The sequence below is a fragment of the Oncorhynchus clarkii genome, chromosome 25, assembly GCF_045791955.1.
Source record: "Oncorhynchus clarkii lewisi isolate Uvic-CL-2024 chromosome 25, UVic_Ocla_1.0, whole genome shotgun sequence".
In the NCBI taxonomy this organism is placed as follows: Eukaryota; Metazoa; Chordata; class Actinopteri; order Salmoniformes; family Salmonidae; genus Oncorhynchus; species Oncorhynchus clarkii.
Genome location: NC_092171.1, coordinates 178,334 through 195,478, shown reverse-complemented (window position 1 = coordinate 195,478; position 17,145 = coordinate 178,334).

The following is a 17,145-nucleotide window of genomic DNA, read 5'->3' as shown; positions in this document are numbered from 1 at the left end:
TGCCTAAGAGGTCCTTTGTCTATCAAATAAAAGGGTAAATACAGTAATCTCGTTCCCAGACACTTCTACCCAAATGCGCAAAGAGTCTGGTGAACCAACACGTCAAACTTGGCCTGTTAACAAATACAGAAATATCAGGAGAAATTCCTGGGGCATAGGCATTGGCTTAACCGGCTAAATCTACCAACCAATCATCTCCCATAACACCTTCCCTCCTAACCCACCCCTTACACTAGCACATCACAAGCACAGAGCCACTACTAGCATTCATGTGATTCACTAAAATGAAATGATGACAAGTAAGGTCATTGCCATATAATTATATGGCCACTCACACTAAAGGGGTCTACAGACAATACGTAAACAGGGTCGTCGGAGAGTAGTTGTTGTGTTGCAATGTCGTTTTTCATCACAAAAGGGGCTGCTCCTTGTAATACGCTCCGTTGTTCAACGCAGTTTTTTCCTACCTGGAAATTGAGACCCGATCATTCCTTGCAAAGACTGAGGGGCAGTATTGAGTGAGTTTTGCAACAGAAGTCCCGCCCCTGTTTCTACAACACATCTTTTCCGGTATCCCTTCTGGTATAAACACAGAAGAGATGGACGTTCCGCTACTTCGCTTCTACTACTTGCAAGCTTCCTTTTTTGTGCTTTTTATTTTGAGATTTGCAAAGCGCAATTGTCTAGGTCCAGTTTGGAGTAGTGCCTGTGTGAGCTGGTGAGACAACACAAGACAGACACCAATATGCCAGATACGGTATGTACTCGTCATCAATATTATTAATATGTGTCACTATCTGTTTGCAAACAATGTAAAAAAATATGTATAATTGAGTTAATAAAGCCGCATACCAACATGCTCTCTTTTTTGCTTCTTGAGTAAGGCAGCTCCAAAATGCAGGTGTTTCAGCCTAGCTCAGTGTTTTCTGTGGTGGTTGGGCAGCCAGTGGAAAATACAGAGCATAGGGGTTGGTAATGTTCTCTAGTTGCGCCGTGATTGGTTCAGTTTGCTGTCACAGGGGACATTACGTCACAGCAAAATCTACAGGGACGCCCTGTTCACTCATGACTGCACGTCCAGGCACGACTCCAACACCATCATTAAGTTTGCCGATGACACAACAGCGTTAGGCCTGATCACCGACAACGACGAGACAGCATATAGAGAGGAGGTCAGAGACCTGACCGTGTGGTGCAAGGACAACAACCTCTCCCTCAATGTGATCAAGACAAAGGAGATGATTGTGGTCTACAGGAAAGGAGGATCGAGCACGCCCGCATTCTTATCGACAGGGCTGTAGTAGAGCAGGTTGTGAGCTTGAAGTTACTTGGCGTCCACATCATCAACAAACTAACATGGTCCAAACACACCAAAACTGTTGTGAAGAGGGCACAACAAAACCTATTCCCCCTCAGGAGACTAAACAGATTTGGCATGGGTCCTCAGATCCTCAAAAGGTTCTACAGCTGCACCATCGAGAGCATCCTGACGGTTTGCATCACTGCATTGTATGGCAACTGCTCGGCCTCCGACCGCAAGGCACTACAGAGGGTAATGCATACGGCCCAGTACATCACTGGGGCCAAGCTTCCTGCCATCCAGGACCTCTATACCAGGCAATGTCAGAGGAAGGCCCTAAAAATTGTCAAAGCCTCCAGCCACCCTAGTCATAGACCACGGCAAGTGGTAGCGGAGAGCCAAGTCCAAGAGGCTTCTAACTTCTTGGTGACAGGGGGCAGTATTTTCACGTCCGGATGAAATGCATGCCCACATTCAACTACCTGCTACTCCAGAAGATAAGATATGCATATTATTAGTAGATTTGGAAAGAAGTTTCTAAAACTGTTTGAATCATGTCTGTGAGTATAACATAACTTATTTAGCAGGCGAAACCCGGAGGACAAACCATTCAGATTTTTTTTTTTTTGAGGTCATTCTCTTTTCAATGGGTTTTCATTGGGAATCCAGATTTCTAAAGGTCCTTCTTGCAGTTCCTATCGCTTCCTCTGGATGTCAACAGTCTTTAGAAATTGGTTGAGGTTATTCATTTGTGTAAGGAAGAAGTACGGCCATCTTGAACGAGGGTCACTTGAAGTGTGCTGTTAGATAGAGGCAAGTGACCAGAAAGCATGCTTCAGTTTGTTTTCTTCCTGTATTGAACACAAATCATCCCGTCTTCAATTTTATTGATTATTTACATAAAAAAAATACCTAAAGGTGTATTACAAAAGTAGTTTGAAATGTTTTGGCAAAGTTTACAGGTAACTTTTGAGATATTTTGTAGTCACGTTGAGCAAGTTGGAAACGGTGTTTTTCTGGATCAAACGTGCCAAATAAATGGATATTTTGGATATATGTCGACGGAATTAATCGAACAAAAGGACCATTTGTGATGTTTATGGGACATTTTTTATTTTTATTTTTTTATTTCACCTTTATTTAACCAGGTAGGCAAGTTGAGAACAAGTTCTCATTTACAATTGCGACCTGGCCAAGATAAAGCAAAGCAGTTCGACACATACAACAACACAGAGTTACACATGGAGTAAAACAAACATACAGTCAATAATACAGTATAAACAAGTCTATATACGATGTGAGCAAATGAGGTGAGATAAGGGAGGTGTAAAGGCAAGAAAAGGCCATGGTGGCAAAGTAAATACAATATAGCAAGTAAAACACTGGAATGGTAGATTTGCAGTGGAAGAATGTGCAAAGTAGAAATAAAAATAATGGGGTGCAAAGGAGCTAAATAAATGAAATAAATACAGTAGGGAAAGAGGTAGTTGTTTGGGCTAAATTATAGGTGGGCTATGTACAGGTGCAGTAATCTGTGAGCTGCTCTGACAGTTGGTGCTTAAAGCTAGTGAGGGAGATAAGTGTTTCCAGTTTCAGAGATTTTTGTAGTTCATTCCAGTCATTGGCAGCAGAGAACTGGAAGGAGAGGCGGCCAAAGGAAGAATTGGTTTTGGGGGTGACCAGAGAGATATACCTGGAGCGCGTGCTACAGGTGGGAGATGCTATGGTGACCAGCGAGCTGAGATAAGGGGGGACTTTACCTAGCAGGGTCTTGTAGATGACATGGAGCCAGTGGGTTTGGCGACGAGTATGAAGCGAGGGCCAGCCAACGAGAGCGTACAGGTCGCAATGGTGGGTAGTATATGGGGCTTTGGTGACAAAACGGATTGCACTGTGATAGACTGCATCCAATTTGTTGAGTAGGGTATTGGAGGCTATTTTGTAAATGACATCGCCAAAGTCGAGGATTGGTAAGATGGTCAGTTTTACAAGGGTATGTGAAGGATGAGTGAAGGATGCTTTGTTGCGAAATAGGAAGCCAATTCTAGATTTATCTTTGGATTGGAGATATTTGATGTGGGTCTGGAAGGAGAGTTTACAGTCTAACCAGACACCTAGGTATTTGTAGTTGTCCACGTATTCTAAGTCAGAGCCGTCCAGAGTAGTGATGTTGGACAGGCGGGCAGGTGCAGGCAGCGATTGGTTGAAGAGCATGCATTTAGTTTTACTTGTATTTAAGAGCAATTGGAGGCCACGGAAGGAGAGTTGTATGGCATTGAAGCTTGCCTGGAGGGTTGTTAACACAGTGTCCAAAGAAGGGCCAGAAGTATACAGAATGGTGTCGTCTGCGTAGAGGTGGATCAGAGACTCACCAGCAGCAAGAGCGACATCATTGATGTATACAGAGAAGAGAGTCAGTCCAAGAACTGAACCCTGTGGCACCCCCATAGAGACTGCCAGAGGTCCGGACAGCAGACCCTCCGATTTGACACACTAAACTCTATCAGAGAAGTAGTTGGTGAACCAGGCGAGGCAATCATTTGAGAAACCAAGGCTGTCGAGTCTGCCGATGAGGATGTGGTGATTGACAGAGTCGAAAGCCTTGGCCAGATCAATGAATACGGCTGCACAGTATTGTTTCTTATCGATAGCGGTTAAGATATTGTTTAGGACCTTGAGCGTTTTGTGTCCCGCCTGCAGGGTTGAAATATGTTTTCTCTCTTTGTTTACGAAGGTGCTATCCTCAGACAATAGCATTGTTTGCTTTCGCCGAAATGCCTTTTTTAAATCTGACATATGTAGCTTTAATTTGCTATCTTGCATGTGTGATTTAATTAAAGTTATTTGAATTTGGCGCACTGCATTTTCCCTGGCTTTTGGCCAGGTGGGACGCTAGCGTCCCACATATCCCAGAGAGGCTCAACAGCTTCTACCCCCAAGCCGTAAGACTCCTTATGAAGAAAAATTACAGATAAAATGTATCGATGCTCATCAGCCATTGCACATAAACCTTACACAGCAAGTTGGAAATCGCAAATTCAACAATGAGTGGTTTGGAAGGGATCAATGGCTAACTGCAAGCGTTGCGAAGCAATCACTGGCCTGCTATTCAGTGGAGTGGGTGTGTGGTCCAAGTCTGGGTTTAAGGGTCTATTTTCCAAACTTAAAAGGATAAACATTCAACACCATGGGCCAGAAAAGGTTGAATACATTGACCATGCTGTTAATCCAGCATGACTTCTGCCTCGTTAAAAACACCTGGAAACTCTGAACTGGTAAATCTCAGACTCAGTGAGTTCAAGACCACTGGGAAGTTAGAAAATTACATGCAAGTCAGAATTCCAAGTCGGGAACATGGCCTCTTTCTAGAGCTCTGACATGAAGATCACTGACGTCATGATTCAACCTTTTTTTCAAAGTTCTCAATTGTCTTGAAAGCACCATAAATCCAGTGAATGCAAGACTATGATGACAAAATTCCACCATCTTCCGTTTAAAGTGTGCACAGCACAATAAGGTAAGTCTAAAAATGTATTGTATGCTGTTGCATAAATTATGTAATATGCCAGGGAGATGTATACTGCAATCATCGAATATTGTAAGAGCTTTCGTTGTCTTCTTATATGCTCCCTTTATATATCCTACGGTTCTGACATGTTGTACAGGGAGAATACTGTAAGAATGGCCTATGTTCTGAATTCTGTCACTGTATTTCAAAAGTACTGAACAAATAGCTATATTGACTACGTCCGTCCTAGCTCGCTCATTAATGTCTTAATCAAAATTACTGATAGCCTCTTCTGCAGTAGTCGTTTCCTCATGCCATAGTTTGTAAATCTCAATTGTCAGTAGAAACCACATTTGTTAAAGCATGTCAGGCATATCAGCTATGTTTTTTTAAAAGGTAGTAAAACAAGACTGAATTAACTGTTTCGCTGCCAGACAAGGCTCCACTGATAGCCTGGTGTAGCGATGCACTCCATGAAAAGAAAGCTCTGCTGTTGGGACAGCTTTATGTAGGCCATAACAATTTGTGGCCACAGTTTGTCACTGTTATAGTGCAATTAATGTATTGTTTAGTGTTGTGTTGTGTAATGACGTTGGCCTGGGGGTAGGTTTATGACAGTCATAAATACCTCTTTCCCCCTTTTTCCTCTCTCTACCCTACTGATGTAACATTTGCAAACCCCTTGGTTAACATAGAGATTCTGGGAACATCAGAAGGTGGGGGAAATGAACTATATTCTGGTAACCCGACCAATTGAACACATGCGGTGGTACTTAATGAATATGATGTCAGTTCGGTTGTCATCTGAGACATTCTCATCAATGATAAGATGGCAAACTCTACAGTGGAAAGTCTACACATCAGAGTTATCGGATTCACATGGAATTGTTGTTCAATTCAAATGTTTCAATATGAAATTATTCGTGATGTGATGAAATGTGATTTTAGCTTCTAAAATGTGAGATTTGGGTTTTCATAAGGTAGGGCTCTGCTCAATCAGTGGCCCGCCCCTGTGAAGGGACATGGGCTATAAAACTTTTCAATCACGCCCTCCTCTCCCTTCCTATATAAAGCCTTGACGACAATATAACCTCCTGTTCGAGGATGTGAGGACGACGGTCCGATGTTCAGATAATAACTACAGAACGAAGCCAGCATCAGCGTGAGTTTTGGTTGCAAATGGTATGAACTTTGAACTCTTATTCACTACAGAAGTGATACCTCCTAGCCGTTGAGTTAGCAACAGCAGCTGCAAACGCAGGTTAGGAAGGAACAGACAAAGTATCCCGTCACACAACGACGTTACTACAACGTATCCAATTTACCAGCAGAGACATTCTTCAAACGACTCGGTTGGGCAACACGGCCTTCCATCTACCACCAACGTACTGAAGCGTAGCTCAGAGTAATTATTTATAGCATTTGCCTTTTCCAAATGGGCAGTAATTTAGAATTCATAAGATACTGTATTTACAATAGCACAGCTTCGTCCTTTGTTCCTCAGTCTTCCCGCTCTTTCACTCAAACCCAGCCCTTTTCCTTTTCTTATGTGTAACAAGCTGTCATATCTGTTAATCTATTTTGTGAAGTGGACCAGTCCCTCCTGCAGCAAACACCCCCACAACATGATGCTGCCACCCCCGTGCTTCACGGTTGGGATGGTGTTCTTCGGCTCGCAAGCCTCCCCCTTTTTCCTCCAAACATAACCATGGTCATTATGGCCAAACAGGTCTATTTTTGTTTCATCAGATGAGAGGACATTTCTCCAAAAAGTACAATCTTTGTCCCCATGTGCAGTTGCAAACCATAGTCTGGCTTTTTTATGGCAGTTTTGGAGCAGTGGCTTCTTCTTTGCTGAGCGGCCTTTTAGGTTATGTCGATATAGGATTCGCTTTACTGTGGATATAGATACTTTTGTACCTGTTTCCTCCCGCATCTTCACAAGGTCCTTTGCTGTTGTTCTGTGATTGATTTGCACTTTTCGCACCAAAGTACGTTCATCTTTAGGAGACAGAACACGTCTCTTCCCTGAGCGGTATGATGGCTGCGTGATCCCATGGTGTTCATACTTGCGTACTATTGTTTGTACAGATGAACGTGTTACCTTCAGGCGTTTGGAAATTGCTCCCAAGGATGAACCAGACCTGTGGAGGTCTACAATTTTTTTCTGAGGTCTTGGCTGATTTATTTTGATTTTCCCATGATGTCAAGCAAAGAGGCCCTGAGTTTGAAGGTAGGCCTTCAAATACATCCACATGTACACCTCCAATTGACTCAAATGGTGTCAATTAGCCTATCAGAAGCTTCTACAGCCATGACATAATTTTGTTTAAAGGCACAGTCAACTTGTGTATGTTAACTTCTGTCCCACTGGAATTGTGATACAGTGAATTAGAAGTGAAATAATCTGTCTGTAAACAATTGTTGGAAAATGCACAAAGTAGATGTCCTAACTGACTTGCCAAAACTATAGTTTGTTAACAATACATTTGCGGAGTGGTTGAAAAACTAGTTTTAATGACTCCAACCTAAGTGCATGTAGACTTCCGACTTCAACTGTATTATTGTACATATTATCTAATCAAAATAACAGATACGTATTATCTAATCAAATCACAGGTTCTAGGCCAATATAAGGTAAACAGTCTGAAGCAGACCTAAAGACAAGCTAAGTTTACTGAAAGAGGATAAAGGTATATTTTGCTTGTTTCAAACAGAATGCTGCACGCATCATCACAAAGGCTTCTTATGAAAAGTGTGTTTAAAATTGATTGTGTAGCTCAATTAAGTTTCTTTAACATGATTTGGACATGAAGTGTGAAAAATACTAATATAGGGGATATTGACTTGCATTAGATTTGTGCCACAAATGCTAAAAGCTAACATTTGAGCATTTGTCCATAGACTGTTCATTAAGATGACCAATATGTCAGCTTGTAGTTTGGGTGAACTATCCCTGTCAGGATAATGCCCTCACCTGAACAGGTGTAAGCAAAGATGGTGGATAAATTAAGATAGTTCACTCAGTTTGTTTAGTATAGCTATATACTCATACACTACATAACAAAAGTATGTGGATACCTACTCATCGAACATCTCATTCCAAAATCAAGGCCATTAACATGGAGTTGGTCCCCCCTTTTCTGCTATAACACCATCATCTCTTCTGGGAAGGGTTTCCACTAGAGGTTGGAACATTGCTGCAGGGACTTGCTTCCATTCAGCCACAAGATAATTAATGAAGTCGGGCACTGATGTTAGGCGATTTAGCCTGGCCTGCAGTCGGCGTTCCAATTCATCCCAAAGGTGTTTGATGGTGTTGAGGTTAGGGCTCTGTGCAGGCCAGTCAAGTTTTTCCACACTGATCTCTGCAAACCTTTTCTGTATGGACCTCGCTTTGTGCACGGGAGCATTGTCATGCTGAAACAGAAATGGGCCTTCCCCCAACTGTTGCCACAGAGATAGAAGCACAGAATAATCTAGAATGACATTGTATGCTGTAGCTTTAAGATTTCCCTTCTCTGGAGCTAAGGGGCCTATCCCAAACCATTAAAAACAGCCCCATGCCATTATTCGTCCTCCACCAAACTTTACAGTTGGCACTATGTATTGGGGCAGGTAGCGTTCACCTGGCATCTGCCAAACCCAGATTTGTCTGTCGGACTGCCAGATGGGGAAGCGTGATTCATCACTCCAGAGAACGCGTTTCCACTGCTCTAGAGTCCAATGGTGGCAAGCTGTACACCATACCGCCCGACACTTGCCATGCGCATGGTGATCTTAGGCTTGTCGGCAATGGAAACCAATTTCATGAAGCTGCCGACGAACAATTCTTCTGTTGGTCAATTTCTTCAACAAATGATCAGGTCTATATAATTATTAGTAATGGAAAGGAAACAGACTCTTTGTTTAGTATTCAAATTATCCTTTAGCAATACAACTGTAGGCAGAAGTTGGTACAGAGTACAGTATATGATAGCTCTCCCCAGGTTCTGCAAAATGTCTAAGATATCCTGTAACTCATATAGCCTCTCCCAGTCCTCCTTGTGTGAGTTTCTCTGGCAACAACATTTTAATAAATCTAACCTCTCCCTATCAGCAATTAATAGCTCAGAAGTGGGTTTGACCGAAACTTGACCTTTCATCACAAGTATAGTCATAACAAGGTGAAAGAGTCAAAGCATCTTCTGACAGACGGCTGTTTCCATCAGGCCTGCGATAGCCTTGTGTTCTCAGAAAACCAGATAACCATGGTGGAGCCCAGAGAGGTGGAGTATGAACGTACTGTAGTTTTTCGCCTTCTGATAGTGTCTGATGGGCACAACACTCAAAACAGGTTTAACACACACACACACACACACACACACACACACACACACACACACACACACACACACAGGTCTCCTGAAGAGGAGACCTTACAGTTTATCACAACACAATTTATTAACCCTTTAAAAGGTATGAGGCCTTGGTTTAACCCTCCACTTCCAGAGGCAGTTTGGAACTCTGTAGTGAGTATTGCATCCAAGGACAGACGATTTATACCCGCTACGCGCTTCAGCATTTGGTGGACCTGTTCTGTGAGCTTCTGTGGCCAACCACTTCGTGGCTGAGCTAGACGTTTCCACTTCACAATAACAGCACTTACAGTTGACCGGGGCAGCTCTAGAAGGGCAGAAATTTGACGAACTGACTTGTTGGAAAGGTGGCATCCTATGACGGTGCCACATTGAATGTCACTGAGCTCGTCAGTAAGGCCATTCTACTGCCAATATTTGTCCATTGAGCTTGCATGGCTGTGTGCTCGATCTTATATCTTACACCTATCAGCAACGGGTGTGACAGAATTAGCCGAATCCACTAATTTGAAGGGTTTTCCACATACTTTGTATATATAGTGTGTGGATATATATATTATATATTATGCTTATTAGTGATTTTATACATTTTAAATAATTTAATCTAGAAAATACAGTATCATTTTACCATATCAAATTGAACATTTTTAATAATTCAAAGCAACGGTCACTGTTATGTAACTATTGCGAGAATCGCTTATGTATCTCTGGTTTCTGCAACAGCATATCACGTTTCAGGGAAGACCCAGATGCAGCATTGGTCTCCACCACGAACTAGTAGGACGGGTCAGGATGAACCAAGATGGGAGCTGTGGTGAAACAGTGTTTGAGATCCCGGTCAGCAGCTGGAGACCACGTGAACGGAACCTTGGGAGAGGTGAGTGCAGACAGGAGGGACAACAGGGTGCTGTAACCCTGGATGGCGATTAAAATTGTGGCGATAAAATTTGGGAAAATCCCAGGGAACGTTGCAGCTGCACACTGGATGTAGGATCCATCTGTACACTGGGTGATGATGTCACCCAGGAAAGGGATGGTGGAACGATGGAATTTGCGCTTCTCTGCTTTCACAAAAAGCTGGTTCTCCGGGAAGCGGAGAACTTGTCGGACGTGGAGCAGTTATTCTTGGGTGGAGCGGGACAAGACGAGGATGTCGTTGAAGTAGGTGAAGATGAACTGGTTCAACATGTCACGGAGAACATCATTAACCAGAGCCTACAACACAGCAGGGGTGTTGGTAAGGCCAAATGGCATGACCACATACTCGTAGTGACCGCTGGCCATGTTGAAGGCAGTTTTCAACTCGTCCCCATCCCGTATCCGCACCAGGTTGTAGGTCCAGCTTGGAGAACACGGTGGCCACCTGGAGTGGCTCAAAGGCAGAGGAGATGAGTGGTAGCGGTTAGCGGTTCTTCACCGTGATGTCTTTGAGGCCCCGGTATTCGATGTACGGGCGCAGGGTTTTGTCCTCTCCACAAAGAAGAACCCTGTGCCGGCGGAGGAGGCACAAGTAGCGGGGGAGGCAGAAGTACAGATTAATTCTGTGTAGGGTGGCCTCAATGAAGGTCTCCATAGCCTTGGTCTCCGGACCCGACAGAGAATACAGTCGTCACCGGGGCAGAGTAATGCCTGGGAGAAGGTCAATCCCACAGTCACTGGGTCAGTGCGGCGGAAGCGAAGTCACCCGGGCCTTCCTGAACACCTCCCAGAGGTCCTGGTACTCCGCGGGAATGGAGGAGAGGTCCGGGGCAACTTCCAAGCCCCCAGGAAGACGTCCAGGAGCAGGCTGTGCTGACTTCAGGCAATGAGCGTGGCAGAATGGGCTCCAGTCTGTGATGGCACCAGCAGACCAGTCAATACAGGGATTGTGTCGCTGGAGCAAAGAGAATCCCAATTCCACGGCAACCTGAGGAGACTTAATGAGCAGGAATTGGATCATCTCGCTGTGGTTCCCTGACACACATAGGTTGATGAGTGTGGTGTCTCTCTGTATTAGCCTGAGATAGAAACGGCCCCACCTTGGCAATGTTCCTCAAGTGGTAAATAGCTATTTTGGTCACATTCCTAATGTGTGATTTGAAATTGAGTTCAGAATCTAAAATCACACCTAGGTGTTTTACCTGGTGTTTAATCTTTATTGCCTGTGAATTAAAATGTGCGGACAGATTCACTCCAAAAATAAGTGCCTTGGTCTTTTCTTGATTTAGCTGGAAGAAGTTGTGAGTCATCCAAGTCATTATTACATCACTAATATAGTCTAATAATGTATCTGTAAGCTAAAATCCTGAGCTAAAATCCTCATGCTTTCTGTTAAAGCTGCCAAGTTGTAACATACAGTGCATTCGGAAATTAGTCAGACCCCTTCATGTTTTCCACATTTTGCTACATTACAGCCTTATTCTAAAATGGATTAAATTGTACTTTGTTGAAGCAAAGTATTGGGTATGACACTACAAGCGTGGCACAATTGTATTTGGGGAGTTTCTCCCATTCTTCTCTGCAGATCCTCTCAAGCTCTGTCAGGTTGAATGGGGAGCGTCGCAGCACAGCTATTTACAGTTTGGGAAAGGCCCTTTCCTGTTTCAGCATGACAATTCCCCAATGCACAAAGCGAGGTCCATCCAGCAATGGTTTGTCGAGATCAGTGTGGAAGAACTTGACAGGCCTGCAAAGAGCCCTGACCTCAACCTCATTGGGATGAATTGGAACACCGACTGCGAGCTAGGCCTAATTGCCGAACAACAGTGCCAGACCTTGCTAATGCTCGTGACTGAATGGAAGCAAGTCCTCGCATCAATGTTCGAACAGATAGTGGAAGGCTTTTCAAGAAGAGAGGAGGCCGTTATAGCAGTAGAGGGGGTACCAACTACATATTTGTTATTTTATTTTACCAGGTAAGTTGACTGAGAACACATTCTCATTTACAGCAACGACCTGGGGAATAGTTACAAGGGAGAGGAATGAGCCAATTGTAAACTGGGGATGATTAGGTGACCATTATGGTATGAGTGCCAGATTGAGAATTTAGCCAGGACACCGGGGTTAACACCCCTATTCTTACGATATTTGCCATGGGCTCTTTAAGTGGCCATGCATTTAACGTCCCATCCAAAAATGATGATTTGGGAAATGTCCCCAATCACTGCCCTGGGATATTTTTTGCAGACCACAGGAAAGGGTGCCTCCTACTGACCTTCCAACACCACTTCCAGCAGCATCTGTTCTCCCATCCAGGGACTGACCAGGACCAAACCTGCTTAGCTTCATCCAGTGTCCAGAAACCTTATTTGCGTTATATGCAAATATGTGTCTATTTAATGAGATCGCCTAATTTGCATATTGTAATACAATATTTCAGAAAAATTGTATCTTTGTGTCCACATTCAACTGGTAAAAGTTGATTGTGATACGATTAAAGGAAGAAAAATACCCTATTAGGGTTTGGTGCCTGGCCTTAACCTGTGAGTCTTTCAATTCACTTGATACAGCCCAGATAAAACATTGGGTTCCATGGAAGTTATGGGAACGTACTGTAACGGTTGTCGTCTTCCTCTTCTGAGGAGGAGTAGGAAATATCAGACCAATATGCAACGTGGTAAGTGTTCGTCATATTTATTACACTGAACACAGGAAACAAACGAACAAGCGAATAAAGAGAAACCGAAACAGTCCCGAATGGTGAAAAACACTGAAATGGAAAATAACCACCCACAAACAAGAGTGGGAAAACAGGCTACCTAAGTATGATTCTCAATCAGAGACAACAATTGACAGCTGCCTCTGATTGGGAACCATACCAGTCCAAACACATAGAAATATAAACACAAGAACAAAACACAGAATGCCACCCCAACTCACGCCCTGACCAACCTAAAATAGAAACATACTACAAAAGGAACTAAGGTCAGGACGTGACACGTACACTACCGGTCAAAAGTTTTAGAACACCTACTCATTCAAGGTTTTTCTTTATTTTTTACTATTTTCTACAGTGTAGAATAATAGTGAAGACATCAAATCTATGAAATATCACATCAAAACTAGTAACCACAAAAGTGATAAACAAATCAAAATACAGTTTATATTTGAGATTCTTCAAATAGCCACCCTTTGCCTTGATGACAGCTTTGCACACTTTTGGCATTCTCTCAACCAGCTTCACCTGGAATGCTTTTCCCACATATGCTGAGCACTTGTTGGCTGCTTTTCTTTCACTCTGTGGTCCGACTCATCCATAACCATCTCAATTTGGTTGAAGTCGTGGGATTGTGTAGGCTAGGTCATCATCAGCCCAAATCAGATGGGATGGCGTATCGATGCAGACTGCTGTGATAGCCATGCTGGTTAAGTGTGCCTTGAATTCTAAATAAATCACAGACAGTGTCACCAGCAAAGCAACCCCCCCCCCCAAGTCTCTTCTTATTGGTGTCCTTTAGTAGTGGTTTCTTTGCAGCAATTCGACCATGAAGGTCATTCGCACAGTCTCCTCTGAACAGTTGATGTTGAGATGTGTCTGTTAGTTGAACTCTGTGAAGCATTTATTTGGGCTTCAATTTCTGAGGCTGGTAACTTTAATGAAGTTATCCTTTGCAGCAGAGTTAACTCTAGGTCTTCCATTCCTGTGGCAGTCCTTATGAGAGCCAGTTTCATCAGAGCAGTTTTTGCGACTGCAATTGAATAAACATTGACTGACCTTCATGTCTTAAAGTACTGTTGTTTCTCTTTGCTTATTTGAGCGGTTCTTGCCATAATATGGACTTTAACCAAATAGGGCTATCTTCTGTATACTAACCCTACCTAGTCACAACACAACTGATTAGCTCAAACGCATTAAGAACTAAATAATTTCCACAAATTAACTTTTAACTCTTAACCTGTTGCGACGACCAAACCCGGATCCGGGATTCTATTTATAGACCTAAGCTCATTACCATAACGCAACGTTAACTATTCATGAAAATCGCAAATGAAATGAAATAAATATGCTATCTCTCAAGCTTAGCCTTTTGTTAACAACACTGTCATCTCAGATTTTCAAAATATGCTTTTCAACCATAGGAAAACAATAATTTGTGTAACAGTAGCTAGCTAGCGTAGCATTTCGCGTTAGCATTAGCGTTAGCATTTAGCAGGCAACTATCACAAAAACAAGTAAAGCCTTCAAATAAAATAACTTACCTTTGAAGAACTTCGGATGTTTTCAATGAGGAGACTCTCAGTTAGATAGCAGATGCTCAGTTTTTACCAAAAAGATTCTTTGTGTATTAGAAATAGCTCCGTTCTGTACATCACATTTGGCTACCAAAAAAAAAAAAAGAAAATTCAGCCCTCAAAACGCGAACTTTTTTCCAAATTAACTCCATAATATCGACTGAAACATGGCAAACGTGGTTTAGAATCAATCCTCAAGGTGTTTTTCCACATATCTCTTCAATGATATATCCTTCGTGGAAGCCTGGTTTCTCCTTGCTCTCAAATGGAAAAATAATTGCACCTGGCTTTACGCTCCAATTTCGACGCAGGGACACCAGGCGGACACTTGGAAAATGTAGTCTCTTATGGTCAATCTTCCAATGATATGCCTACAAATACGTCACAATGCTGCTAACGCCTTGGGGGAACGACAGAAAGTGTAGGCTCATTCCTTGCGCAATCACAGCCATATAAGGAGACAATGGAAAACAGAGCTTCAGAAATTCTGCTCATTTCCTGGTTGACGCATCATCTTGGTTTCGCCTGTAGAATGAGTTCTGGGGCACTTACAGACAATATCTTTGCAGATTCTGAAACTTCAGAGTGTTTTCTTTCAAAAACTGTCAAGAATATGCATAGTCGAGCATCTTTTCGTGACAAAATATCGCGCTTAAAACGGGAACGTTTTTTATCCAAAAATGAAATAGCGTCCCTAGAGATCAAAGAGGTTAATTTAAATGCATTCCAGATGTTGTGACATGACTATCATTAATCTAATGACTGTTAGTTATCGAATCTGTAAAATTGTTACTCAATTAATTTAATCACGTAATAATTAACTCATTAGGAATTTGGGGCACCACAGGAGAAGTTGTTTACCGAGTTATCGTCTCCCGAATTAACTCAAAAATATATATTTTGATACCAGCCACTAACTAATAATTTCCTCATATCCGTCTCATTTTGAGACTTCGTGCAGATTTTGTGCAGACTTCGTGAATCTGCACAAACCCAAATCTTACTAATCATGCCGTACCACACAAATACATGTATTATTACTAACAAACTAAATGATAACATAGGCTACACACACACGGTATAGGTTATTGATTCAAAACTTAATACGATGACAACAAGTCCCTAGCGGACTAACACAATATGACACAAGATGGGAGTTAAAGAGAGAGAAAGAGAAGCAACACTTTGATCTGTTTGGGAACTACGCTCACAGTAGCTCTTGCCCCGAACTGCCACCCTTTTGGGTAAGTAGTAATGCATGTATTTACGTGTTGAAGGACGTCATCAGGTATCTCTGTTGGGCCCAGACCTTCGTGGAAAGGGATCCGCTTTGTTTATTCAACTCAGACAAAAATAACGAGAATGATACGAAACGAAACAGTCCTGTCTGGTGACATACACAAAGACAGAAAATAAACACCCACAAAACACAAGTGGGAAAAGGCTACCTAGGTATGATTCTCAATCAGAGACAACTAACGACACCTGCCTCTGATTGAGAACCATACCAGACCAAACGCAAACACAACATAGAAAACGGAACATAGACAACCCACCCAACTCACACCCTGACCATACTAAAACAAAGACAAATCAAAGGAACTAAGGTCAGAACGTGACAGTGACGGTGTGAAAAGGGAGAGTTCACAGAATGTCTTACATGTGGTACTACTTATATCAAATAACACGACCCTTGCCACAACTTTGGTAACCAGGAATAGGCATAAAATAAAGTAAGTCCCATTAGGAAATAAAGTAAGTCCCAATGGTATGATAGGACTATCATACAATTATTGATGATATTACCAAAGGTACTGGCATAAAAAATAGTCATAGTGCCATTACTAAGAGTCAATTCAACAGGCATTAGACATTCCACAACCTTAGTACCGTCACAGGCAGATAGATCTGTTGTCTGATCACGCTTCCTCTGTCCTACTTTGACAAACGCGTCCTGGTGCATTTGAGACAAGTTCTGAGAGAGTGACCTATTAAAACATAACAATAGGGGCATGTGTAATTACTAGGTAAGGTGGTCGCTGATCATTGGTAATCTCAAATGAAGGAAGGTACCTATCACTCCAGGATGTCAGCTCCACCCCCTAACTCATCCGCATGTTGCTGAATGGACACACATCCATGAGTATCAGACCTCCAGCACCTATTTGCAGAACTAGGTACTCTTGCATGTTGATACTCAACATTCTCATCCTAATTAGTACCAAATGTGATATAGCGAAGCACCTGAGTGAGTTAGGTGTGCAATTTCGCAGGTACTTTCCTGAAATGGATAACACAAACTGGACTCGTTAGCACTTTCATGCCCTGCCTCCAGTCCACTTACCGATATCAGAACAGGAGAGCCTCATCGAAATTGCAACAAGCGGTTCTGTGAAAATTTAATTTAAATCAGAAGCCACTGTCAGATTTCTGGATTGGGCTGCGCGCAGAGTATCCTGCCTTGGCAAATCGTGCTGTTAATGAACTGATGCCCTTTGCAGCCACGTACCTATGTGACAGTGGATTCTCGGCCCTCACTACCATGAAAACTAAATACAGGCAGTGAATGTGTGTGGAAAATGATTTAAGACTGAGACTCTCTCCAATACAACCCAACATTGCAGAGTTATGTGCATCCTTTCAAGCACACCCTTCTCATTAAACTGTGGGGAGTTATTCAGAATTTTTGATGAATATGTAATATGTAAGATGGTTAAATAAAGAGCAAAATTATTGATTATTATTTGTGCCCTGGTCCTATTAGAGTT